The following is a 26,534-nucleotide window of genomic DNA, read 5'->3' on the forward strand; positions in this document are numbered from 1 at the left end:
TGGCTCACTACTTGACTAGCCTATTGGTCCCAAGCAAATCGACTAACGTACCCTATTCTAGTATGAATTCCAGTACTACACTATGTTTGTTTTGATTCGCTATGAAAGTATGACAAATAAAATGAGGGGTTAGTGGAATTTCCTATGTTTCGAGGGGTGAATCGATTAGCTTGGGACCGAAGATAGTACCAGAGTTGAGCCAAAAAGTTGAGCTAGTTTCTTCGGGACCTTCTGGTCTTAGAGTTACCTCTATGATGTTAGGCTTCTTTGATTCTCACTTCAGCCAGGAGAATTTTAGTTTAAAATAAAATTGCCTACTGGTCTACCAAGTGTTGTGAGTTGTATGATGTCAAGAATGAAATTGGATCAATCCTAGCGTAATATTACAATTATTTGAAACTAATAAAAAATTAAGACAAATTCTGGTACTGCATCAAACATTCAGGACTAAATCAACTATTAGTTTTAAAAAAATCATTCCATCAAAGTTGCTTGACTCTTTGCTGCTTCAGAATCCTAAAAATATTTTCTGCAGTATTTTACCAAAAATTTAAATCAATTTTGAAATGCTGCATAATGGATATTTAAACTTTTTTGGAAACAATGTGTCAATACTTTTCTTAACTTTTGGATGATTTTAGAAATGCTAACAAGTTGGTTTTATATATTTTTTAAACATGGATTTCGTAAACATTCTGGTAGACTTTGAATAAATTCCAGATGATCATCCTGACTGATTTTTACGGGAGATTGACAAATCACTTTGATTTCAGTAGCATAATGTTAAAAACAGGATTTTTGGAGCATATCCAGATTTTATATTTAGACTGGTCCATAATTTTCAGAAAATTACCTAGCAACGCTGATTGGAACGCACCAAGACACTCCTTCGCGGCGTCCTCAAATTTCGTTATCTGTCATGAGATAGTTAGAGCTGTGACCCGATATGATAGAGATGCGATCGATAAAAAACGGTATGAATAATTTTAGAGATTATATCGGATAAAATGGATTCATGAACATATGAATTGATTCATCAAATTAAAGATATTATTTCATTAAATTTATATAAATCTGGGAGTTTCGTCACAGAGGTTGCATCGCCTCTTACTTTTTGAACCAATTTACTTTAAAACGCGAACCAGCGTCTGATGGTGAACGTTTAGAAACGCGAGAATTTTTACAACAGGGAATATATATTTTTTTTGTATTTTGACAGTCGACTGCGTCGTCAATGATGAAATAATTTTTGCACGGTCGTTTCCGCGAGAGAAAAAGAACACGTCATAGACAAAAAGAAGTCTCCTCTTCCTCTTAGGATTTAACTAAATTAGTAAGTAACATTTCAAGAGTAAATTTTCTTTATGTCGAATGTAACATTCGCACCGATCCGAGAAAAATAAAGTTTTGTTTTGATGACCGAAAAGTTATTCCTATTTCCAATTAAACACATATAACCTGATAGTGATAGTAATGTTTAACATATTAAGCAGGTTTTTAATCATACAAAACAGATCGCAAGCTTTCATGCTAAAAAATACTGGTTTTTGAGTCAAGAGTTATTATAGGTCGTTGGGTGCCCTTCTAATGTTACTTAAGTTAAAGTGTATTTACCAGGATATTCGGGAGAATTGTCAATCACGTCTCCTTACGTGTAGCCCATTCATTATTTTAGGACCACCGAAATCATCTTAACAAAAAACAGTTCGATTTATTGACTTTAATAATGAGAAAGCGAAACGAAGAACGTACACTTTTCACGGGTTTCTCTGCGCAGTTACTTAAGACAAACGGCATCTCCATAGAAATCGGGTGACTTAAGTAACATCAAAAAATATTTTGATCGGAAGGTGATTATGTCGAAAAGCAATTTGTCTGGTAAATAAATTTAAAAATGCGAAGTGATCCTATATTCGAACAGTATATAGTGTAATAGCAGGAGCATCGATTGACACTGATAGCTCAACTTTGTTTACCTTTGTTACTTTCGACGTAATGTAAATTTGCTCTTGATTTAATATCCGGTCATGTGTACGTTGCCGACAAAACGTTATTTCCATGCGTGGACACAGGAATGTATTCAAAACAACTGTTAGTAATACCCTACATCCTTTAATTACACTATTCAGAAGGGTTAAAACAGCTGATTTGCACCATTTAATATAGTGCCGTAACCGGAACCTCTCATTTGTACGCGACCTTCACCCGCTGCTGCTGATGCTGCCTTCATTTTCCGCGAGAATGACATTTACTACCGAGTCGTAAATTCTAAACCATCGTCCAGGAGCGGGGAAAAAAAGATGGATGGTACTTTGTCATTAAATGCATGTATTTTTTTCCAGCAAAACATCGTAAAATCAGCAGTTTGTCAGATGTCCATCCATCAGCCTGAAAACGTCATCATCATCATCATCATCATCATCATCAGCTTAGGTATGGAATGCAAAGAGCCAACAACATTTTCGACGGCAACTAACTACGGTGATTTCTATGTTAAGAGAGTACAAAAGCAGGTCGGGTAGGTATATGTTGAAGTCTCTTTAAAATGCACATGTTGAAAGTAGTATTTTTTTCGCTCTCTGCTGCACTAGAGCACTGGCATTTCTCCTTCACCCAAGTCGAGGATAAACACGGGAAATAGACAAATAAAAATTAAAATTAGTTAAAAGTAAACCGTAGATTATGGAAGCGCAGATGCGGAGGGCAAGGTGACGGAGAATGGATCTAAGCAGGCCATGTGTGTAAGCGTAGAAGGCGTTGCTGACGTTGACGACGACGAAGACGACGACAAAGTGTATTTGAGGAAGTTTTTTTTTTTAAAGCCCAGTAGCAGCTCTAGCACGTTATACGGGCACGAGCGTTTAATGTTTGAACTGAAGACATAGCGCCTAGTGGCCAAATGAAAGCAGCAGGCGACGCCCAACTGCTACATTGGTTCAATGGTTTATGATGCGATTCTATTTGTGAAATCAAAATTAATACGATTTAGAGGTCTTGCCCCGAAAAAAACAAACACTGAAATTAAGTTCTTTTACAAAAGGTATTGACCATTTTGATCATGTAAATATGTGCTTATTTGCCGACCAACATTTGGACCACTTTATCGCTAAGTCAAAGCCATACGGTGAATCTCGTCGTTGATCCCGCTGGCCGTGACGGATGGTATGGTGTTTACGGCTGTCGCCAAGACTCCTATGATTAACTACCAGTCCCCCGAGTACGGTTTAGAGTTCGCTCACCTACACGAGCGAGTCTTTGCCTACCTCTTTCCACACCTGATCCAAGTTATCAGAACCGAGACGACCTGCTGGCACTGCTACTGCTTGTTATGAAAACGTAGCAGCAATTGCTCCAATATACCACATGTAGCACGTTGGAGCGGCTCTCTATGCGCTTCATAAATAATTTATTTTCAAATTTACTTTCGCCTTTGGTTTTTCCTTATGAGCCCATCGAGTGTTTCGGTTCCTCCGAGAAATCGTTCGGCAAATTCTATAAAACGCATACTGCACCCAATAGCTATACTAAACTATGCATCGGAGCAGCCGACAACGACGACGACGTCCGTCGTGTCGTGTCGGTCCCACCACCACCACCGCCGTAAGTAGGTTATGTTTACCATCATCATAGCATAGCAGACACACCAACGCTCCCAACTCCCATCGGTTCTTTACGGCGATGTTGTTATGGTGCATGTCTGGTTTTCTAAAAAGCATCGGGATAATCGACACGTTTCCGGGAGCCGGAATCCGCGACGACGACGACGACGACGGTCTGTAATGGGAATTGAAGCGAAGCAAAACTAAAACAGATCCCCGGGAGCGCGTGCTGCTGGCGTGATGGCGTGAAAGTGCAATTTAGAATCCGGAAGAGCGGTATCGGATTACGTAGGGTTCTTGGTTTTTTCTTCTTCCGTATTTAAGGTTGAGAAAAGATAAATAGAATGACTTCCTAACCATTTTTTTTTTGTATTCTAGACTTTTGACAGTTGGCAATAACACTGTAATAAGAAATGATAGGTAAGTTAAGTTGAATGAGATTCAACAATGTTTTTTGCTTATTTGATACATTTAAATTCCGATATCAAAAGTTAACTCTTAATTCGACGTTTAAAATCAACTGTGGAAATTCTCAAATAGGAAATTGAGTAGAATTCGTACAAAAACATACTGATTTTTTCAATCATAAAATAAAAGTTATTTCGGTAAATTGATATAAATCACAATATAATTAATTTATCTCTTTACCTTTATCCGTTTTACGTTTTCCACCACTTAAACTTTACCATGGAACAATGTCATGTGTTTTCTTTTCTTCTGAAACCTTCTAGAAAAGAAGGTTTTATTGAATAATTGATAAATGTTATGCTCTCCTTGATTTTTTTTAAGCTTTATTAAAGAGATTTTTAGCCTTAGGCTAGTTCATCTCTACACATGCTCTCCTTGAAAACAATCTGCAATAGATCACATCATTCGAGCAGTATAAGGCGTCACGCCTACCTAGGAGGCCTTAAAAGACGTAATTTTGGGGGTTTTTGTTTCTCGAAAAGTAAGCGACATACAGTTAGGAATCCTTATTGCCGGGGTAACGGGGGCGTGAATAAGGAACCGCGAATAAGGATACCCACAGCTTATGGGATTTTCTCTAATGGAGGCAGTGGTGGATTATCTCCTTTATTTCAATATATAGAGCTATACTGTCTTCGACAAAGTTGCTGTACTGGGATAGACCAACAAGCCTGTGCCATTGGATTCAGGTTTAATTGAAAACTACGCCACTAGAGGTGCTTCACTTTTATGGCGCTGTAATACATGGACCTTAGGTCCAACATAGAATATTTCGTGATCCTGGCCATATAGAAAGTTGCTGTCCTCAGCAAAGTTGTTCAACTGACCAAGTCCTTTCAGATGGTGGCCATATTAGTTCAAAAATCTCTCACTACGCAGCGCTAGTGTTCACATGAGCTTCGTATATAAGCTGTATCTCAAAATCCTGGCCATATAGAAGTTTACTGTCTTCAGCAAAGTTGTTCAGGTGACCAAGTTTTTTTTTCGGATGGTGGTCATATTATTTCAGAACTCTCTCGCTACGCGGCGCTAGTGTGCACATGAACTTTCTTAATATGTTATGTCTGGAAAGCTTGTCCATATTAGATGTTGCTGTGCAATGTGAGGACAGGAACCGGAAAAGAGATGGTGTGTAGAGGCCAAAAATCGATTTCGGACACCATTTAAAAATCCAAGATGGCGACCATAGGTTCAAGAAAAACTGTCAAATACCCTACAATATGGGTATTTCCGGAAAGGGGACGACATGTAGAGTTCGGAAATCGATTCCAGACGTCATTTTGAAATCCAAGATGGCAGCCATCTTACTTAACGGTCCTGCGCACCTCCAGGAGTGCAAAGGGCCTTTGTGATTTCCATCCTGGGCGATTACTAGCTTTGGCCTTGACCTGCGCCAAAATCAAATTTCGATCAACGTTCTTAATTTCACTGTTTAGGCTCCGCCGCCACGAGCCTCTGGGTCTGCCTCTGCTGCGATGTCCTGCTGGATTCCAGTCCAGTGCTTGCTTGCAGGTTTCGTTTCCGCTCCGTCGTAGTGTGTGGCTGACCCACCTCCTCTTCCGTTCACGAATTTCCGTCTCTATCGGCTTCTGATGGCACAAACGATGAAGCTCGGAATTTGAGATCCAATTGTGGGGCCACCAGGCACGAATTATGTACCGCAGGCATCGGTTGATAAACACCTGCAGCTTCTGAGTGTTCTCCGTTGATACACACCATGTTTCACTGGCGTATAACAGCACAGACTTCACGTTCGAGTTAAAAATTCGGATTTTGGTGCGTCGACTGATCTGATTCGCTCTCCATACATTTCGCAAACTGGCAAAAGCAGCCCTTGCCTTCTTAATCCGTGCACCTATGCTCTTGGTGCCGCCGTCTGACGCTATCTGGCTGCCAAGATATTGGAAGCTTTCGACTTTCTCCACTGCCTGCCCAGCTACCGTGAAATTGGAACGGTTTTCCGTGTTGACATCCAACGATTTGGTCTTGTTGACGTTGATGATTAGACCTGCTTCAGAGGAGCGTCGTCGAGCTTACTCTGCATGTCAGAGCGCCGTTGTGCTAATAACGCAACATCATCAGCCGAATCGAAGTCGTTGAGATGCTCCATGATAATAGGCTGCCACAGCAACCCACGGTTCGGTACACGGTCAACGGCTCCAACCATGATCTCGTCGATTACGATGAGGAACAGTAGCGGTGATAATATACATCCTTGCCTCACACCCGCGATTACCAGAATCGGATCAGACAAAGCTCCGTTGTGCAACATTCTGCATGAGAAAGCCTCGTACTGCGCTTCGATGAGGTTGACGATCTTATCAGGAACTCCCTTGCGTCTCAGAGTGCCCCGCAAGTGTTCGTGGTTTAGTGGGTCTAAAGCTTTTTCGTAGTCAATGAGTACCAAGTACAGGGACTCTTGGAACTCACTGACCTGCTCTAAGATGATGCGGAACGTGACAATATGGTCCACACAGGATCTTCCAGCATGGAATCCTGCCTGCTGTCGTCGGAGAGTCGCGTCGATCTTCTCCTGTATCCGATTGAGGATAACTTTACACAGAACTTTGAGAACAATACACAGTAACATGATACCCCGCCAGTTGTCTCATACAGCTGGATTCTTGGGGACTTTTACCAAGATGCCCTGCATCCAGTCGGCCGGAAAAGTCGCGGTGTCCCAGATATTGACGAATAGTTGATGCAACATTTGTGAGGATAGCATGGGGTAAGCTTTGAGCATCTCTGCTGATATGCGATCGATCCCCGGGGCTTTGTTGGACTTCATACTTCGGATGGCTGCTTCCATCTCCTGCAATGATGGAGCTTCAGTGTTGACGCGAGTAACGCGCCTCACCCTTGGCGGATCATGCCGAGATGTTGATGTTTGGTTGACCGTTGAAACTTCGAGAAGTTGTTCAAAGTGCCAACGTTTCAACTGGTCAGTGGGGTCGGTGAGCTGTCCAGTCGCGTCTTTCACAGGCATCCTTGGGTTCATCCTTGCCCCGCTCAGGTGTCGTGAAACATCATAGAGGAGGCGGATATCGCCAGTTGCTGTGGCTTTCTCCCCTTCATCAGCCAGGGAGTCCATCCACGCTCGCTTGTCCCGTATACAGAAACGCTTAACTTCCCTCTCTAGAGCCGAATATCGCTGACGGGCCTCGTTCTTGGCTCCTCGGGTCCTTTCTCGCTCTATCGCGGCTTTTGCTTCTCTCCGCTCCTCGATCTTCCTCCAGGTTTCATCGGTGATCCACCCCTTCCTCTGAGTGCGCAGCTCACCCAGGTTGTTCTCGCTTGTTTCAATAAAGACATTCTTGATGCTCGTCCACTGTTCTTCTACGCTGCCACCTTCCGGAATATTAGCTGCGCGAGCCTCGAGTTCTTCGACGAACGATCTCTTCACTGCTGGGTCTTCCAGTCGGCGTGTGTTGAATCGCCGCCCGAGTCTCTCCTCCCGCCGTTGAACCCGCGCAATGCGTAGGCGGATCTCACCGACCAGGAGATGATGGTCAGAAGAAAAACTGTCAAATACCCTACAATAGGGTATTTTCCGAAAAGGGATGACGTGTAAAGGCTGTAAATCGATGCCAGACGCCAATATGTAATCCAAGATGGCATCAATCGGTTCAAGAACAACTGTATAATACTCTACAATATGGGTATTTCCCGAAAGGGAATCACGTGTAGAGGCCAGAAATTGATTCCATTTGATCGTTGGTCAATACAAATTGAAAGTGTTCAGTATTGTCTTGACCAACTGCGATGAAAGAAAACTGTTTTACAAAAACAAAAACGCCTCACAAATCTTATGTCTCAGAACATCTAAAAAAATGCCGGGATCTAAAGGGGACAATAAAGGGCTCTCAATCATGTTTTTCTCTAACACGAAAGGGTCTCTGATTATGAAGCCGTTGATTATCAACAATGTCGCGAATCCAAGGGTCATTAAAATTTACAGAAAGCGAATCTCCCTGTGCATTGTCGTAGCAACAAGAAAGGTTGGATGACCCGAGAATTATTTGACGACTGGATAAACGACTGCTTCTTACCACAGTTGGAGGAGTTTTGCGCAGCCAAGAACATTAGCTTCAAGGCTTTGCTGCTTTTTGATAACGCTCCGTCGCATCCGCCCATCATGAGCAATCCCAACATATTCCTTCTATACATGCCACCAAAGATTACGTCTTTGATTCAACCCCTTGATCAAGGCATCATCAAAAATTTCAAGCTGAACTAGGGTAAATGTCGGCTTCGGCACCCATTGACTGTTTTCGGCAATCAAAATTTAAACGTTAATTTCACTATGTTTTACCATCAACACACTTCCCTGAATGTATCCAAATGATTCTTTAGTCTTTCAGCTTCAATCTGATTATATTTGTAGGACCGAGCAATCCTTTTATGCCAGATTTTTCTTCAAATGAAGCATACGTAATACAAAATGGGGCTGATTTCGAGTTGCCGATAATAGAACAGCTGGTTAACACGCAGTTCTAATGGGAAGGTTGCCGAAGAAAAAGAGGCTGCCGACAATAGTCACACTCACCTGAGAAGTTTAGAGCGTTGTAAAAACGCTTTCAAACAGTTTTGAAGAATTCTGTCGATTGGAATGGATAGAGAAGCAAGCAGCAGATGAATTGAAACAAACAGACCCGTCATATATGTGCGTGACGCTGTGAAAATGCTAATAGAAGTGCGGACGCTGCTTAGATTGACGAGAATACGTAAATTCCCCTATGTCAAGAGAAGCTGCAGTTTTTTTTATGGAAACAACAGAGTGAGAAGGCCTTTTCCTAGCGGATACACGAAAGAAGTTCAGCATCAAGAATTGTTTCGACTGCTTGGATGTGGTTCTAAAAGACATACAACAAAGCACGCTGGTAAACTGCTGGGATAAAATTCTTCCGTCGTATTTCGCGAATTCACAATGCAATGAAGACGACAACGAGGATTTGCAGATCATGTCCGAAATTCAACAAATTCACACACAGTGAAATCAACGAAATCGTAAGAGATGAACCGGCTACAGCAGATGAAATAATTAGTAAACTGGACCTATCTACAATGAATATGGATTATATTTTCAATCCAACACGGCAGAAATCGAGTTCAAAATAAATCAACTCGAAAGCTTCTGCACATTGGACAGTAATATCATAGAGGTAACTCCAAGACCAGCAGGTCCCGAAGAAACGTGCTCAACTTTTTGGCTCAGCTCTAGTACTATCTTCGGTCCCAAGTTAATCGATGCACCCATCGAAACATAGGAAAATCCACGAACCCCTCATTTTATCTGTCAAACTTTCATAGCGAATCAAAACAAACATAGTGTAGTACTAGAATTTCGACTAGAATGGGGTATGTTAGTCGATTTGCTTGGGACCAATAGGCTAGTCAAGTAGTGAGCCAATTTAAAATCGTTAGTTTCCACCGGTTGGTAAAATTGAATAGAGCGTAAAAATGCAAGATTTGCTAAGGGAAGTCGAAACCCTTATCAAGGAGTGGAAGAACGAGGGTGACTAGAATGCATAAAACATGACAATTGGTTATTTGTCATCAAAAGAGGAAATACATTGTGGAATAGAACTACAGTTTACGAAAGAAAAGAAAAAAACAAAACAAACTAAAGCGTTTAATTGTTTTGAGGAATTTTCCACAATATGATACCATTTTGCTCAATGATACGCTATACACATTTTACAACTTATACGAAATATGCTTGGTAAGCCTAATTTAGGGAAATTAATACGAGGATAGATTTTGAGCTCCAAAATATCCTAAAACATTAATTAGACAAAATTCATGTTGCTAGTGGATAATCGCCAGACCTACCCCGTAAACGGTCCACGTTAACTGTGCTGAACTGATACGAGCCTGTCCATAGCAACTAAATGTCCCTTTGAAAGTCAATTTCCACCATTTTGGATCCCAAAATGGTGGAGACATCGATGTTGGATCTATACACGTCGTCCCCATTAATATTTTACGTTAAAGCAAAGGCCGCCATCTTGGATTTCAAAATGGCGTCTGGCATCGATATATGATCGCTACACGTCGTTCGCCGAAAATACTTATATTGTGGTATTTGAAAGTTTTTATTGAACCGATGGCCGCCAGCTTTGCTTCAAACATGGCGACTTGAATCGGTTTCCGGCCTCTACACGTCATTCTCTTTCCGGAAATACCCATATTGTAGTGTATTTGACAGTTTTTCTCGAATCAATAACCGCCATCTTGGATTTTAAACTGGCGTCGGAAATCGATTTCCAGCCTCTTTACACGTCATCCCTATTCCGTTTCGTGTCCTCACATTGCACAGCAATATCATATATGGACAAGCTTTCCAGACATAACATATTAAGGAAGTTCATGTGCACACTAGCACCACGTAGTGAGAGGGTTCTGAAATAATATGACCACCATCCGAAAGGAATTGGTCACCTGAATAACTTTGCCGAAGACAGCAACTTTATATATGACCAGGTTTTCGAGATACAGTTTATATAGGAAGTTCACATGCACACTAGCACTGCGTAGTGAGAAAGTTCTGAACTAATATGAACACCATACAAAAGGATATGATCACCTGAACAACTTTGCTGAAGACAGTAACCTTCTATATGGCCAGGATGTTGAGATACAGCTTATATAGGAAGCTCATGTGCACACTAGCGCTGCGTAGTGAGAGAGTTCTGAACTAATAAGATGAACATCCAAAAAATCTTGATCACTTGAACAACTTTGCTGAGGACAGTAACTTTCTATAAGGCCAGGATCACGAAATATTCTATGCTGGATCTATGATACATATAGCACCCGTCATAAGTAATATAAAACTGAAGCGCCTCTAGTGGCGTAATTTGCAATTAAACCAGAATCGAATGGCACAGGAAATGTGATGTACCAAATGCATTCTTTACGAATTTGTAATTCATTTTTAACGTACCTCTCATTTTCACTAAATACTAAACTTTCCAAACCGGGTTATATACAAACTCTGACCAAGGAAGTAAATTTCTCGGAAAATTTTAGCCCGACCTCATATAAAAAACATTATGCTTAAGTGCTACTTTAGGACCAAAATAGTGTTTTTTTATGTGGATCTCTTGAAAATATTCTAATTGCGTAAAAAACGTTTAAAATCTTAAATAATTATGGAGACGCATGATACTGTTTGGAAAACTCCATCATCAAATATCCCTTGAACACTTTCTGATCGGTCATGATCAACGTACCTAACTTAAATTCACTCTCTGTTTAAATGAAAACCTCCAATAAAATTATAATTACTTAAATTATTTTTTGGCATAATGCTTTATTTGACTATATTTGTGGTAATTAGCTAGCTATCAGCAATCTACATTAACCTGTATTGATCAAAAAATATGCTTTAAAATTGTACATAGTGGGTCATACTACTACTTTTGTTGGACAACTTCGAAGCGCTCTGACATACTGGAAGTTTGTAAGTTGATCTGGTGGATACGAGTTATTTGTTTAAGTCGCTTCATTAGTTTCAGATCACGCCATTCAGATAGGGCGCAGATCTATCTTCAGAAGAATGATGTTTTTTTCATAATTCTGCGTTGAATTTGCGGTGTTGAAAAATAACTTGGAGTGTAAAGATACGATTGTTGCTGTTTTCTTGGATCGTAAACGAGCTTTTGAAACAATTTCCAGGCCCTTATTGTTAAGATCAATCAAGCGCTTTGGAATTACGAGTACTGCATATAAATGGTTTGAAAGCTATTTGTCTGACAGAACTCAACGGACTGTTTTTAATGATTCTGTTTCCAGTCCCGTGGGGAATAACCTTGGAGTGCCCCAGGGAAGTGTATTAGGGTCCCTGTTATTTATTATGTATATTAATGACTTGCGACGTGTTTTACGATTTTGCAGACGATACTGCGTTGATTGTTAATTGATGATGAGACTATTGATCGCGTTCGGGGGATTAAATATTTTGGCGTGATTATTCAAACCTTTGTAGGGGTAAGAGGTGGGAGCAGTGCATCACCATTCCAGATCCAGATTTCCATCGCTCACGCACACATGTTGGTGAACAATAGCTCCGCTCCATTCTACAGAAAAAATCATTTTCGACGCATTGCTCTGCAATTGTTTGTACGAATACAATTCCGAAACAGTTTTGAGGATTTAATCACCTTGTATTGTTGATTTTGGTCTTCTAGGTATTGCTTTGAGCCTTGATATAATCCCATGTCTACTTTACTTTTGTAGAAGATCCATTAATTTGTCTGAATACCTCTATTTAGAGTTTCTCTGAACACTGAAAATTCTTTGAAACTACAATTGTTGTACACAAATATCACCAAATGAACTTAAGTGGTCATCTCTAGATTGTTTTTTTTTTAGACCTAAACCATGACCCACTTTGGTTATCACAGCGCTCCTAGTGGACGATATCGGAAGTTTTTGACGTTTTTTTGTTGACAACAACAATAACAATAACAGTGTATTTTTCCAGTCCATAAAACGTTCTTGTTTTGGAGACAGTCACCATGCAAGAGGAGCGTATAAAAAAACGTGCACAGTCACATGTAAAATCCATCCAAGTCATATGGCGCGTGCTCAAAACGTACAGGGAAACCTTGACGACGAATCGGAAGCATCAAAGTAAACGCCGGAGTGGAACTGTCAACCGTCAGCTCCATGGAAAAGTCGTTAGGTCCATCAGATGCAACCCAGGTATGTCCGATCGCGATTCGAGTAAAAAGTATGGAGCCGCCCGTAGTAAAGTGCAGCGAGTTCACTACCGCGAAGGCTTACAGGCATATCGCAACAGTAAGCAACCAAATCGAACTGAGTGCAGAATACCGTAGCTAGAACCCTTGCTCGAAAGCTGTTTGAAAACCTGCTGATCGGTCCGATGGGTGCATATTTATGGATGATGAAACCTAATTGCCGTTTTAGTTTGATGAACCAGGTTCGAATCTGGGTAAGTTTCTTCAAAATATCCCTCTCGCGGTGAACTGGGTGGACTGAAATGTTGTGTATATGTGTATGTGTGACTTGAAATAGAAAAGTCAAAAAGACAATGACAGCTAGCTGCCAAGCGATTGCTCAAAAGCAGTTTTCAGCTTAAATATGCACTGGGAATTGAATGTATGCGCGAAACTGATGAACCTTGAAAAAAATTCGGCGTTCCAACCTAGACCAACAATTGAAATAGGCGGAACAACCAAACGTAAACAATTGTTTTAAACACAAAATTCTCGATAATCCAAACACTCTTACGCAAACTAACAATGCCATTTGATAAATGAAGTTTGCTCTATCAGATGACTGTGTTAGATTGCTTGGACGTGCTTTGATTCTAGAGGAATTTGCGTTTAAATCCATTGTTTACGTTTGGTTGTTCCACCTATTTCAATTTTTGGTCTAGAAACTATCAGTTTTACAGCTCTTAGGTTGCAACCCGGGTGAGGTTTCGCTTCAAACTAAAACGGCATATGTAAAGGCCGACTCCGAACAGCTTCCAGGACCAAAATGTTACAAGGCGAAGGCTCGAGGAGGTGTCCCTGGCAGATTTAAATTTGTTTTGGCTGATGAATTCGTACGCAAATATATGATCTGGCAGGGAATTTACTGCGACTATAAGACAAAGGTTTTTGTCACTGAGAAAATGATGAACTCGGAGGTTTACTAAAACCGAATGTCTCCAGAAGCAAATTCTGCCCTTCATCCAGTCACATGATGATCCGGTGACATTTTGGCCGGATCTTGCGAATTTTCCCTACAGTCGGGAAGTACAACAATCGTAAAATGACAATGAAGTCCAGTTTGTTCCGAAAACCCTCAATCCAACCAAATGTCCCCAGTTCAGGCTTATTGAAAACTACTGGGCAGCTCAGATGTAATTTGGTGGAATAAAATTGCCAGTGGAGACAGTGGAGAGACCGTTGTGCGCTGCTTGATGGGTCGTATTAAGGGAAAAGCTCAAGAATTCCTCCGAAACCGCGACGAATAATTCGTTTCAGCGGTACCGGTGGTGAAGTGGTAAGCGTGATTGCCTCTCACCTCAGCAGGCCTGGGTTCAATCCCAGTCGGCGCCGCATAACATCTCTGATCATGTAAGGGAAGTAAAGCCGTTGGTCCCCGGTTCATGAGTTGATGGGTCGATGGGTTTCTGAAAACATACAAGCTTTACGGTGGAGATTTTTTTCAACAAATTTAAACAACGTTACGCTAAAGCAGGAGATGTTCGTTAGTTTTGCAACATTTCGCGTAGTTGGAAAGCTTTGCCAGGGTCGCCATGTTCAGACTATATCCATCAAATTACAAAACAATCCGGTCAGGTCGACGCTCGGAGACACCGTTTCCTAATAATGCCCAAGTAAATTGCTTTCGTTTACGGTTGCCACAGCTGAATGTTTACTTATTCTTCTTCTTGGAACAAGTTTTCACTTATTTCTTCATATTTGCACGTCTCCCGCTTCCACTTTTCATCAACTTAAACCGAGAAAAGAAAACAAACAACATCCAGTCCTATTCAGTCAGTTCATAACTGGCGGGCGACAAGTGTCAGAGTTGATTGAATTAAAATTAACCAAAGTTATAAAGTTGTTGTGCCTCTTGCTTGTTTTGTTGACTGCAGACAGCTTGCTATGTTTCATTTCTTGTTCCATCCATCCCACCTCCAATCGACCGACCGACCTTGGTTTGATTAGGTAGGAATCAGAAAGCAAGCGTGAAAGCCTGCCCCAACCATTCCCGCTTCGTTGGTCTCGGATAGTCTACGACGAAGGTAGGTACACAAACAAGGTGAGAGGAGCGAGGCTTATTAAGGCAATCAAAATTATGCGTGTGTAAAATTGCTAATAACAATTATAGTTATTACGACTATCATTCACTGATGGAGGCGCGGGGAGGATCTGGTCTGGTCAGACCAGGTTGCTTCTGCCTTGCTATTTTTCTTCGGTTTATGCAACACATTTTACCGGATGGATGGGCGGAAGGATGGTCTTTACTTTGCAGCTCGAAGTTTCTGTATCATCAGCTTATAGGTAGGCACTAACAAGCCAATTAGGTAAGGTTCGAAAGATAGTTTTTTTTTCGACACGCAATGCCCACACCAGGATCAGCTACCATCAATCTCGACTTCTCGATATAAAACTCTTCAACTTTGCAACCTTGGACCCGCACGAGCACCGGGAATCGTGAAAGAATGTCATTCCGCCCTTTTGATAACAGAATCGGCGACGTTAGCACTTAATTAAATTAATGCATTAGGACGCTACTAGCGTTACGTCGCCGAAGAAGTCATCTGATTGCGGCTGCAAGACGTACAGACATCCACAGAGAAGCAAATATTTGACCGGAATCCGCTGCTGCCGGTCTGATTTTGTTATTTGTTTCTAGATAATTGCGGCACCTTCGTTGCTTGGAATGCCGTGGATGGGCGCAAGAACGTGACGCAGCTTATTTGGTAATAGGGGTGCGTCGAAGCCTTTGACTGACAATCACTGATAGATTCCGATGGAAATTTGAATAGATATCTGACAGAACTTGACAGGTTGCTTTGGATAAAAAAAAACTACTCATAATAGTAGGCCGTTTAATTTCGACAAGTCACGTACTAGGTAAACAAGACATTCCTCAGGAATCCGTTATCTTAACGTTGCAGCAGGTCCACGAAGACCAACTATTCTACACCAACTTATCGCAGCACCTCGTCTCGGTTCGTTATCGTTATTTAAACAACGTGTTGTAGTCGTCGTCCATTGCCGCCACACACCGCTGGTCTTTCTTAAAATACAAAAGATCTGGCCTGGTGCGGGGTCGAGACAGAGGCGAAACAAACCGCAACAGCTCTTTAAAATATCACTGCGACAATCAGTGCGGCTTTTCAAAGGATTCAGTACTTCATGTGAGTACCGGGTACAGCGCACGCCCTCGGGATCAGGAAGTAATCAGCGAGATTTGTACTCATTTTCTACGCTTTTCACACTTGTCACGCCGTGAAGTTCTACCACCGTTCCGCGAACTTCAGAAGCCAACGCCAACGCTGTATCCCTCTAGAAATCTGTCAACCACTGCTGCCACTTCGTCGCCTTGTCGAAAGAACCACTTTACATTATAGCATTCTGAAGATAGATCTCTTATTGCCAGTTTCCATTTGCATCGTCTACGTCGTCGCGTGCTGCCGTAGGAGTTTACAAAAATAGATCACTGAAGAGCGCACTCGCACCAACTTGATCGTCCAAAAAGAAGAGAAATCCGGAAAAAAAAAGTTTAGTTTCACACAAACGCACGTGATTTAGTGGCAGCAACTTTCCAAATACTGTGTGCTAAATTCCCCGTTACAATTCAAGCCACCGCCTACTGATTTGAGCGCCTCCACACTTAGAGACCGATCGCAGCAACCATCGGAATTGATAGCCATCGATAACCCGCTCGTCATGCTGCGCTCGTGTGAATGCATTTGTAGATGTATGCGTTCAACCGCGTCGGCGGTGGCGTAGGTTCACGTGTGAGGTTCAAGCATCGCTCGCTGGCCGTATCATTCAGGAAACCCAACACCGACTTCCCAAGAAAAGCGCTGAAATATTGCTTACACTTTATCGTTGTTCATCGAACAACACTGCACACTACAACAGCAAAAAAAAAAAAACGGTGACAAAGTAACCCAATCCGAAGAAAATTGACTTTTTCACGCTTGCTTTGATCGCTATCGCTGAGATGCACGGCAGCACAGCACCAGCCAATTGCGTTTATCGCTTTTCACTTTCTTCGTTTTCGATCTTCTTCGCTCCAATAATAGCGTACCAATCGAGGCCCCCCGAACAAATTTTGTTCTCACTTTTCACCTGAGGAAACCACGACAGCACATCAATTAATCATCATTTGTCAATCACCGCTGCTCACACTTTTATCTCTGCTCCTGATGGTCGTTGAAAACTCACTTTTCAACACGCTTCTTCTTTCGACAATCCGGACCTTGAAACAATGTAGCTGCTGCAAACAAACAATGTAAACATTTCACCCGAAATAATTGTTGTTCGACGGTGACGAGCGAACTGGATTCGTGCAAACCGAGCACTTTTTTTTGTCTTGACACTCGTTTTGATAAACCAACTGACGAAGACGAAACGAACGCGCGCGGAACAACAGGCGGACGAAAGCGTGTGTGATCGCGTCAACGAATCAAAATAAAATGCGCTTTTCCTCTTTCTCGCACCGACTCACTCCACAGCACGAACTCTTCAAAGAGTCGTATTTTTCCCTCCGATGTGTGAGTTGTTTTGCTTTTTACTCTCCCGTCCACCAGCAACACAGTGCACCGTGCTGAGTTTTTGAGGTTAAGTACTGTTGTAGTGTTATGAAGCGTAGTAGCGGATGCGAGAGAGCGCGCGACTTACAAGAGTGAGAATCTTGGTTGCATTACGTTACTATTTACCTTCCAAGCGAGCGAAGTAAGCGTTGGTGGAGTTGTAAAAAACAAGCAGGTTTTTCCTACTCACTGCGCACTAGGGTGGTTCAATATATCGCTTTTGCACGGCCAATCTCAATCGATTCTAAATCGGGTCCTGATATCATTATCTCAACATTTGAGCTCATTTGGTTGCAATCTCATACTGCACTTTGAAATTTATATGGTAATAGCTATGGGAAAAGGGAACTATTTGTTCTCATCGTCCTAACTTTTTTCTGTAAAAATTTGCGTAGATGTTCTTTTATTGATTTTATCAATTTTCTTTCAGATCACGTATTGATTCAAATTAGTAATTAATTGATTTCGAAAGCTCATATAGCTATTTCATATGATTGATCGACTGCTGTCAAGAAAACACTGGATCTTGTAGTATGACATAGTAGCCTGGATTTGTTAGCCCTATTTCTTCGCCAAGTACACCAATGTTGCCAGCTGAGCATCATGTCAGAAGAATATAAACTTCCCAATTCATAACTAACTATACAGACTTTCAATCAAAATTTGGTCTTGATCGAAGTTGTAGCTGAGAAAATTTGCTGTAAGAACAGATAGAAAGTTCACTTGTAAATTAATTTAGGGATATGGATCAGGACCAGTTTTGGAATCGTTTGAGTGGGCTGGAGCAAAACTAATATTTTGAACCACCCTACTACTCACACATTGAAACGGTTTAAGGTTGAAGTTGTTGATATTTCCCATTGAGAGATTCCGTCCGGGTGTGTGGGATGCATCGAGTAACAACAACACACACCTTCCGTCCGTCCGTCTCAGAGCAGCAAGCCATGTGGCTTACTGACAATGCATGCCTAGCCTGGTGTGACTACGGAGACGGACGGTAAATATCCACATACACTGGTTCGCCTACCTACATTTAGATGCGGGTGAGCGCGAGCGTGTTGAGTATGGTGGAATGTTGATATTTTTCTTGCACCCATTGCATTATTGAAGGAGGTGTTCCCGAGTGAGAAAATGTACTAAATTAGTGTAATTAAATCTTGTCGTAGTTTGATGTTTCGATGCTGGGTGACATTTCATCCTAGCGGTGCTGGTGGTGTAGTGGTAGGCGTGATTGTCTTCTACCCTAAAGGGCCTGAGTTCAATACAAGAAGCTATCAAAACTCTAAGAAGCTGTCACAATCCTGATATTTCGCCACTGCTACGAGTTCCTCGTTGGAGACACGTTCGACATCTTCTCCTTCTTCCTCGCTGAATGGTTTAGGTGGCCAGATCGTTGGGTCGTGCTCCGAGAAGAGTCGCTCCACCACAACCTTCAGCTTGTCTGGACACAACGCCGCCGAGATTTTCTAAGGCATAAAATCTCTGATCACGCCCTCCTTCGGAAGGAAAGTAAAGCCGTTGGTCCCCGGTCCATGAGTTGATGGATCGATAGGTAGGGCCCAGGTGTGGGAGCTGCCTCCCTGGTAGCATTGGTGCTCAGTACGGAAAACAAGATCGACTGAAAACAAATCAAGGAAAAAAAGTACATTTCATCCAGAAAAAAATCTACAAGGGACAGCCCTATGGGGTTGTACGCAATGGTGACGTAGAACTACGTGATCTTATAAAATAAATCTTATTTGTTAACTGCAGCAGGAACTTGTATTTTGTGTAGGAATAGGAATTTGAATGGGGTTCTCTCTGTTTATACTCTTTAGTATGAAGCGCTTGACATAGATGGCCCACAGCGACTCACGAAGAGCTACTGATTCCGATAAATAGCGGTGCGGCTTCTTCCTTCTTCTATGGATGCTCATGTGGGCTGCAGCTTGCTGATTGCAAGCAGCCTTTCGTTGTATACTGAAGAACACCACCACTCACCACGCGGTGATTGAATAAACACCGTTTGGTGAGACCGGATGCATGTCAACTTTGAAATCTGTGTTAGGGAATTCGCTTTTTGCAGACATTCGGTAATAATTAAAATTTTCATTACAACAGTTACACATTCGTGCAATTTTCAATAGTGACATTTTGAAAAATGATAAAGTCTTAATTTTAACAGAATCGTAACAGAATTCCTTTTGATTGGCGTACTAAGAATTAAAATCCATCATCTCTGAATCAAAACAAGACCACTTGTGTTTTTGAAATTGCACCCTCAATGTTGCCTTCAAGAACATGATATGTTGGATTTGAACACATTTAGATAGAGCTGGAATTAGGTGTAACAGTTTTTGTAAACTTTGACTTCTCTCGATGATTGAAGTCATTGTTTACAAAAGTTGTTACGCCCTAATTCCAGCTCTAACTTGAGATGGGAACTATCATCCGACAGACGACCTTGACAAATGTTAAAACAATACTCTTTTACAAATTCATGGTGGCTTGGATGCACATGTGGCTGCTCACTGTTTGCAGACAGCCTTTCGGTGTGTACTTGAGAACACCACCACTCACCACGCCGTTATTGAATAAACACCGTTTGGTGAGACCGGATGGAATTCAACTTTGAAATCTGTGTTAGGGAAATCGCTTTTCGCAGGCACTCGGTGATAATTTTAATTTGCATAGCAACAATTGCAAATTCGTGCAATTTTCAATGGTAACATTTTGAAAAATGATAAAGTCTTTTATTTAATAGATGCTTAGATATATTTCTGATCCATTGGTGATAAAATTATTGAAATTGGTCCAGAAGCAGCTGAGCTATTAACGTTCAAAATCTTTCATAATTTTGTTACATGTTCCATTTTCGGTTATCACAAAGTGCACCCCCATATAGAAATCACAGACGTAGTCCTACGTCAAAATGCAAGACCAGAGATAAGCACAGATCAAAAATTTTGCGGCGATGTGGAAATACATTGTATTGCGAAAGTCGAATCACTTCATGCTGGATTATACGTCGCGGAAAAACGGCAAGGCGCAGATCCAAGGAGAAAGTCGCTTCTGCAACAAACTTGACAACCTTTTAGCGCCAACTTGGTCAAATCTTTTGTGGCTGCCATGTAGACACCACATTTTGGAACTCAACCTAGAAAGTGTGTTCTACACCATTTTGAGACCGACAACCGGACCCGACTTTACTATCTTCAAACAATTTCAAGGCCACTGGAAAGCTATTGATACTGAAAAATACGAAGTGCCATTGACATGGTTTTCTGCACCCTTTGCCACATATGCACCGCGTAGTAACCTCAAGTTCCTGGTTGATCTGAAAGTGTTTGAGTCTTCGCATCCGGAAGCTGCTGGCGCTGCTCAAAGAAAATTCTCAGCCCAATTGTGGTACTGGAACGTGGAACTTGTTGGCCTGTCTGTATTCGACATAGGTTTCTCTTTTGAAGAACGAGAGAAGCTGTTTGAGTCCATAAGAGCCAGACGGGGTAGTGACGATCCTCCCAAGAAACGAAATATCACTGAGCTGAACATTTCTCTTGATGAGCTAGCCTCGACGAACACTGTGGAGTTTTTAAAGTATTGAATATTGAAACGTGCTTCTTCGATAAATTAGCAAAAGACTGGAGTAAAAATCGCGAGTACCAAAAAGGCGAAGAGATTGTTAATAACCTAAGAGTGGTGAACGATCATGCGGAGAGATCGATCAAGCTTATGCAAGACTACAATAGGAAAACGACTTGCATAATCTGCTGCTCAACGTTGAAGATTTCCGGAAGAAACTCCCAAACAAACAGAAGACATCACTTGGAAACTTTGTTAATTAGTAAAACAAATGTATTGAATTGGGTTGCCTAAAACAATTATTTAATTCTTCTATGGAATGAAATATGCGATGACTTGAAAATAACGGTGCAATGATGAGATAGCGCCCCAAAGCTTTAAACAACTAGAACATATTGATTATGCAAGTAGTATCATCTCATGTCTCATATCAATCCAGTTTCATATAGGGAAAATGGATGTAATGTCAACCTAAATGCCCCTAATTTGAGCCTATACTTAAATTCAGCAATCGAATAAATTTTCAATAGCGACCAAAAATATCCGTTAGTGCCGTCCCAAGGACGCGTTCATCTAGATAAAATTGATAAAATTGATGATCTAGAACTAGATAAAATTGATAAGTAGCAGATTTTTAGCGATGGGCCCAATCACATATCCATTAGAGCCATTTCCCATATAAAATGTTTTTAAACTGCCGTCAGTCGACCTATAAGACCATGTCATGAAGTGGCTTATTGATATTTATCGAGCATACACTACAGTAGCGTGCTTTCTACTGCGTGAGGCCACCTGTACTACTATTCCGTTGGACCCCTAAACATAGACGTTCGAACTTCATCTTGAAGTATGTTCATTTTCAAGCCAAGACGAACATTTTAAGAGTTTGAATCAATGAGATTTCTAATTTTCCAAAAATAAGGGATGACCTACTCAGCACCCTTCGTGCTAGTTGCCTTAGAGCCAGAAGACGTATTCAAAGAGCAATATCTGAAGCAGACAGAGAGGAGCGTAGATTAGTATTCCAAGCGGCCAGGGCCGCACTAAAGCTGGGCAAATCAAAGTGATATAAGGAGCTTTGCTGAAACGCCGATGCCAACCCCTGGGGCGATGCATATCGAGTAAAGGGTGATACGGTCAAAATTTGGTCAAGGGAAAACGCGTGTAAATCGGTGAAATCGTTTATTTAAAAAATCAAATTAAATTTCTTTTTCAAGTTCAATTAGTATAAAATTCAGGAAAAATATTCAGTTAGGCTTCCGCTTTTCCAAATCCGAATGGCCGGGCCTTACGCTTGACCCCTGCCATCAGATTTTGTACAGTCACCTTGTCCACCTTCTTCGCCGCAGAAAGCCAGTTTGCCTTGAACTGCTGCTCGCCCTTAGCAGTTTTTTGGTCTTCTTTAGGTTCCGCTTGACAATAGCCTAGTATTTCTCAATTGGGCGGAGCTCTGGCGTGTTGGGAGGGTTCTTGTCCTTGGGAACCACCTGCACGTTGTTGGCGGCGTACCACTCCATGGCCTTTTTACCGTAATGGCAAGATGCCAAATCCGGCCAAAACAGTACGGAACAACCGTGTTTCTTCAGGAAAGGCAGCAGACGTTTATTCAAACACTCTTTCACGTAAATTTCTTGGTTGACAGTCCCGGAAGCTATGAAAATGCTGCTTTTCAAGCCACAGGTACAGATGGCTTGCCAAACCAGATATTTCTTTGCGAACTTTGACAGTTTCATGTGCTTGAAAACATCTGCTACCTTTCCCCTTCCTTTTGCCGTATAAAACTCCTGTCCCGGAAGCTGCTTGTAGTCGGCTTTGACGTAGGTTTCGTCGTCCATTACCATGCAGTCAAACTTCGTCAGCATCGTCGTGTACAGCCTCCGGGATCGCGCTTTGGCCGTCGTATTTTGTTTATCATCGCGATTTGGAGTCACTACCTTCTTGTAAGTCGATAGTCCGGCTCGTTTTTTGGCTCGATGCACGGTTGTAGACGATACACCCAGCTTATTTGCGGCATCTCGGAGAGAGAGGTTAGGGTTTCGCTTGAAACTACCGGCAACTCTCTTTGTCGTCTCAGCGGCTTCCGGTTTTCGATTTCCCCCCGATCCAGACTTCCTGGCTGTCGACAAACGTTCCCCAAACACTTTAATTACATTTGTAACGGTTGATTTGGCAACTTTTAGCGATTTTGCCAACTTTGCGTGCGAGTAGCTCGGATTTTCGCGATGCGCGAGCAAAATTTTGATACGCTGCTCTTCTTGCTTGGACGGCATTTTGACAACTGAAGAGTGAATTCCAAAATCAAAATAGGAGCAACATTCTACACACACACACCTTCAAAATGAGGGGTGTTCAGGTTTTTTAAATGCAAAATTGAAAGAAATACGTCAAGTTGATATTGACCAAATTTTGACCGTATCACCCTTTAGTGATGGCGAAGATCAGAGGTCCCACGACGCCCGATAAAATGTGTCCAGACAAGTTGAAGATCATCGTGGAGGGACTCTTCTTGGAGCACGACCCAACGATCTGGCCACCTAAACCATTCGGCGAGGAAGAAGGCGAAGACGTCGAACGTATACATGTCTCCAACGAGGAACTCCAAGCAGTGGCGAAAGGTCAGGATTGTGACAGCTTCATACAGTTTTGATAGCTGCTGGAAAGGAGTGCACACTGCACACTGGTTTACGCTGCAAACCAATGAACACTGCCGTAGCTGTTTAAATTCGCACGGAAGAAGAAGTCAATGTGGAATCAACGGGTGCACTTTTCGATATCACTTTATCGATTATCTCTTTATCAGTAGCTGAATATCGGTTATCTCACTCAAGAGCATCTACTGGAGGTAGCAGGAACGTTGATTGTAACGTGGGTCTAGTGCAATGGCAAGTTTTCCAAACCGAACAGGTGGTGTTTTCTCGCAATTGTGATCGGCCGAGAGTGGATCAAGAAGGCTTAGACAAACGCAGCACGCTGTTTCGACTTACGCCATTCGTTAACGAAGTTGAACATGTGTATAGTGATGAATTTATGATAGGCCACCTTCCAGTTCGATTCATAACCCCAAAATATGACCCAGTGCAAAAACTGGTAAAGATTAATGAAGGTTTAGAGGTAGCGCCAATTATTTGAATTTTGTGTGGAGATTTCGATGGGAAATGATTGATGTTCACTTACACTGCTTTAACTTTGATTGTAGTTGTTAAAACATTGAAAAATAATAATATGTTGTTGTCATGACAATAATCAACAGGCCTATTGTTGTTGTGATGAAATTGGCGTTGTTGATTGCTCATATTCATCTGACAATTAATCTTATTTTGTCATTGTAGGGAAAAATGAGCTTCTTTCTGAATTCCTCACTATCCAATACATGATCCAATCGATTCGTTGGACATTTATACAAAAGAAATTATGTGTTTACTGCCTACAATCTAGGACAAAATGAGCTGCTTCCCGAAATAAATACTATCCGGTGCATACCCCAATCAATTTGTTGGACATTTTTATTTGAGAAATGATATCCCTTATGTCTGAAATCTTGGTAGAGTTTTCAAAACTGTTAGTAATTACCAATAAATAACGAGTTTTGGAGGAAATGTGGCAAAATGCGCCATCTATTAAGTCTGCACAGTATGAAATGGGTTTGAATTGCAATCATTCATTGCAGATCATTCTTTGCATGTTATGGCTCTAGATAACCAGCAGTCGTATATAAAGCTAAATAACTACTACTTTCAGCATTAAATGGGGGAGTAACGGGCAAAATGGAGCATTTTTCGTTGTCTGCGCAAGATAAAACTAGCGGCATTCGATTTCCTGATTTTTTGACGAAGGACTACGTATTTGATTTCTATATCGGGGTACACTTTGTGAAAACTGAAAATGGAACATGTAACAAATTAAGAAAGATTTTGAACGTTAATAGCTCAGCTGCCCCTGGTCCAATTTCAATAATTTTATCACCAATCGATCAGAAATATGGCTACGCATCAATAACAATGCTTCCGCATGTTGATTTTCAACAAGAAACTATTGAAAAACTGGTAAATGTCCAGCATTTTCCAAAAGCGTCGAATTAACTAACAAATCCACCAATTACCTACATGCATATGCTGCTTCCCCAGCACAGTCGTCAGAGAGTAGTAAGTAGACGAAACAAGTCGAAGTGGCATTCGTCTCCGATCCTCGGGCGCGTGCGAATAGGGAGGATGGAATTGCGTAATATTTTACACACTCATCGCCATACTCAGAACCACACGCTCCCAACGACCACACCACTGTGTGGTGGTGTTCGGTCGTCGAAATTAGTAGCAGCAGTAGCAGTGCTTTTGGCGTGTGGCGTTGAAAATTGTTCTCCAGTAACAACGAAAGGCTGCCTGCAAGCAGCGAGCTGCAGAGCCCACATAAGCAACCATCAAAGGAGGAAGAAGCTGCACCGCTATGCTATGGATCGGAATCAGTAGCTCTTCGTGAGTCGCTGCGGGTCGGTCATCTATGCCAAGCGTGTCACCCTCGCTCCAAACGACATTCAGCTCGACAGTCTCATCCGTGTTGAACACCTAGCTCAGAATTACTCAACCATCACTACAAAACGGTCCTTTTCAGGGCCACCAAAAATTTGTTAAAGAGTATTATTTGGACATTGGTTAAGGTCATCAGTTCCCGCAAGCAGCTAGCTATCAAGGCGCAACCTGTCTATAGAAGGTGTGGAATTGTAGGCCTGAATATATTGGTGCAATTAGTTTTTCCTCGGCTTTCATTCTGTACGATTTGTTTCTTTCGTTTAATCAATCACCCTTGTAGTGACGTCGAAAAGATTGTTTCAATCGGCGCTTACATATGAAATTTAATGTGGATTATAGAATTGTTTGTATGTTACCAAAATTTATGAATGGTTTGCCACTAAATGTTGAGATAATTATTTATTGATTATTGAATTATCACACTGTATACCATGAAAAAGCAACCTGTTTGTGAGTTTTTGCCTGTTTTCATGTAAGGAGGGTAATTTCCCGGTGACTTTACAAATAAATAAAATCAAACAAAATCATCATGTAGAACTAGCCAGGATTTTTTTTACTTCATATTTCACAAAATAGCTTTCGAGTGTTAAGACATCGTTTCGCGCAAAGTTTACATTTTTCCCTCTACCAACACATACATCAGGGCTAGTTAGATCTCCACAGGATCTATAGAGTCCACGCAATTTCAAAAAGCCAAAATGCACAGCATTCCCTAATAAAAATAACCATAAAATAGAGCTTAACGACGTGTTCGGGGTATCATCCAAACCATTTGGGGGATAGTTTACCCATCCGGGATACAGTTCGTTTATGATATTTATTTATTAGGGTTACGAAAAGAAGTCAGGTTTCGACCAATAGCAGATATATTTAAATTCTAAACAAGCCAAACGATTGGAAATTTATCTACCACTCTGCTAAAATGAACACTTAGTTAATTTTCATAAGCCACTATTGAAAAATACCAAATGTCCAACTGTTGCAATGGTGATCAAAATTATCACCGAATGTCTGAAAACAGCACATTCCCTAACACAGACTTAAACATCGAATTCGATGCGGTCCCACTGAACGGTGCTCATTCAATCA

The 26,534-nt window shown here is 41.5% G+C and overlaps 1 protein-coding gene across 6 annotated transcripts in view; it reads right to left on the minus strand.

Annotated features, from left to right (window-relative positions):
* The window catches only part of by (blistery), an 854,610-nt gene that overhangs the window by 495,177 nt on the left and 332,899 nt on the right, over positions 1 to 26,534 (minus strand). Inside the window, exon 1 of one of the 6 annotated variants that reach the window (XM_065239774.1) lies at positions 16,646 to 17,231. The exons of the other annotated variants lie outside the window; for them this stretch is intronic. The gene's annotated coding sequence lies outside the window, so the exon portion shown is untranslated. Of the gene's footprint in view, positions 1 to 16,645; positions 17,232 to 26,534 lie in introns of those variants that run through there. 6 annotated transcript variants of the gene reach the window in all.

This window comes from Ochlerotatus camptorhynchus, unplaced genomic scaffold (assembly GCF_037179485.1).
Source record: "Ochlerotatus camptorhynchus isolate MF236.1 unplaced genomic scaffold, CSIRO-AGI_Acam_v1.1 ptg000062l, whole genome shotgun sequence".
Classification (NCBI taxonomy): Eukaryota; Metazoa; Arthropoda; class Insecta; order Diptera; family Culicidae; genus Ochlerotatus; species Ochlerotatus camptorhynchus.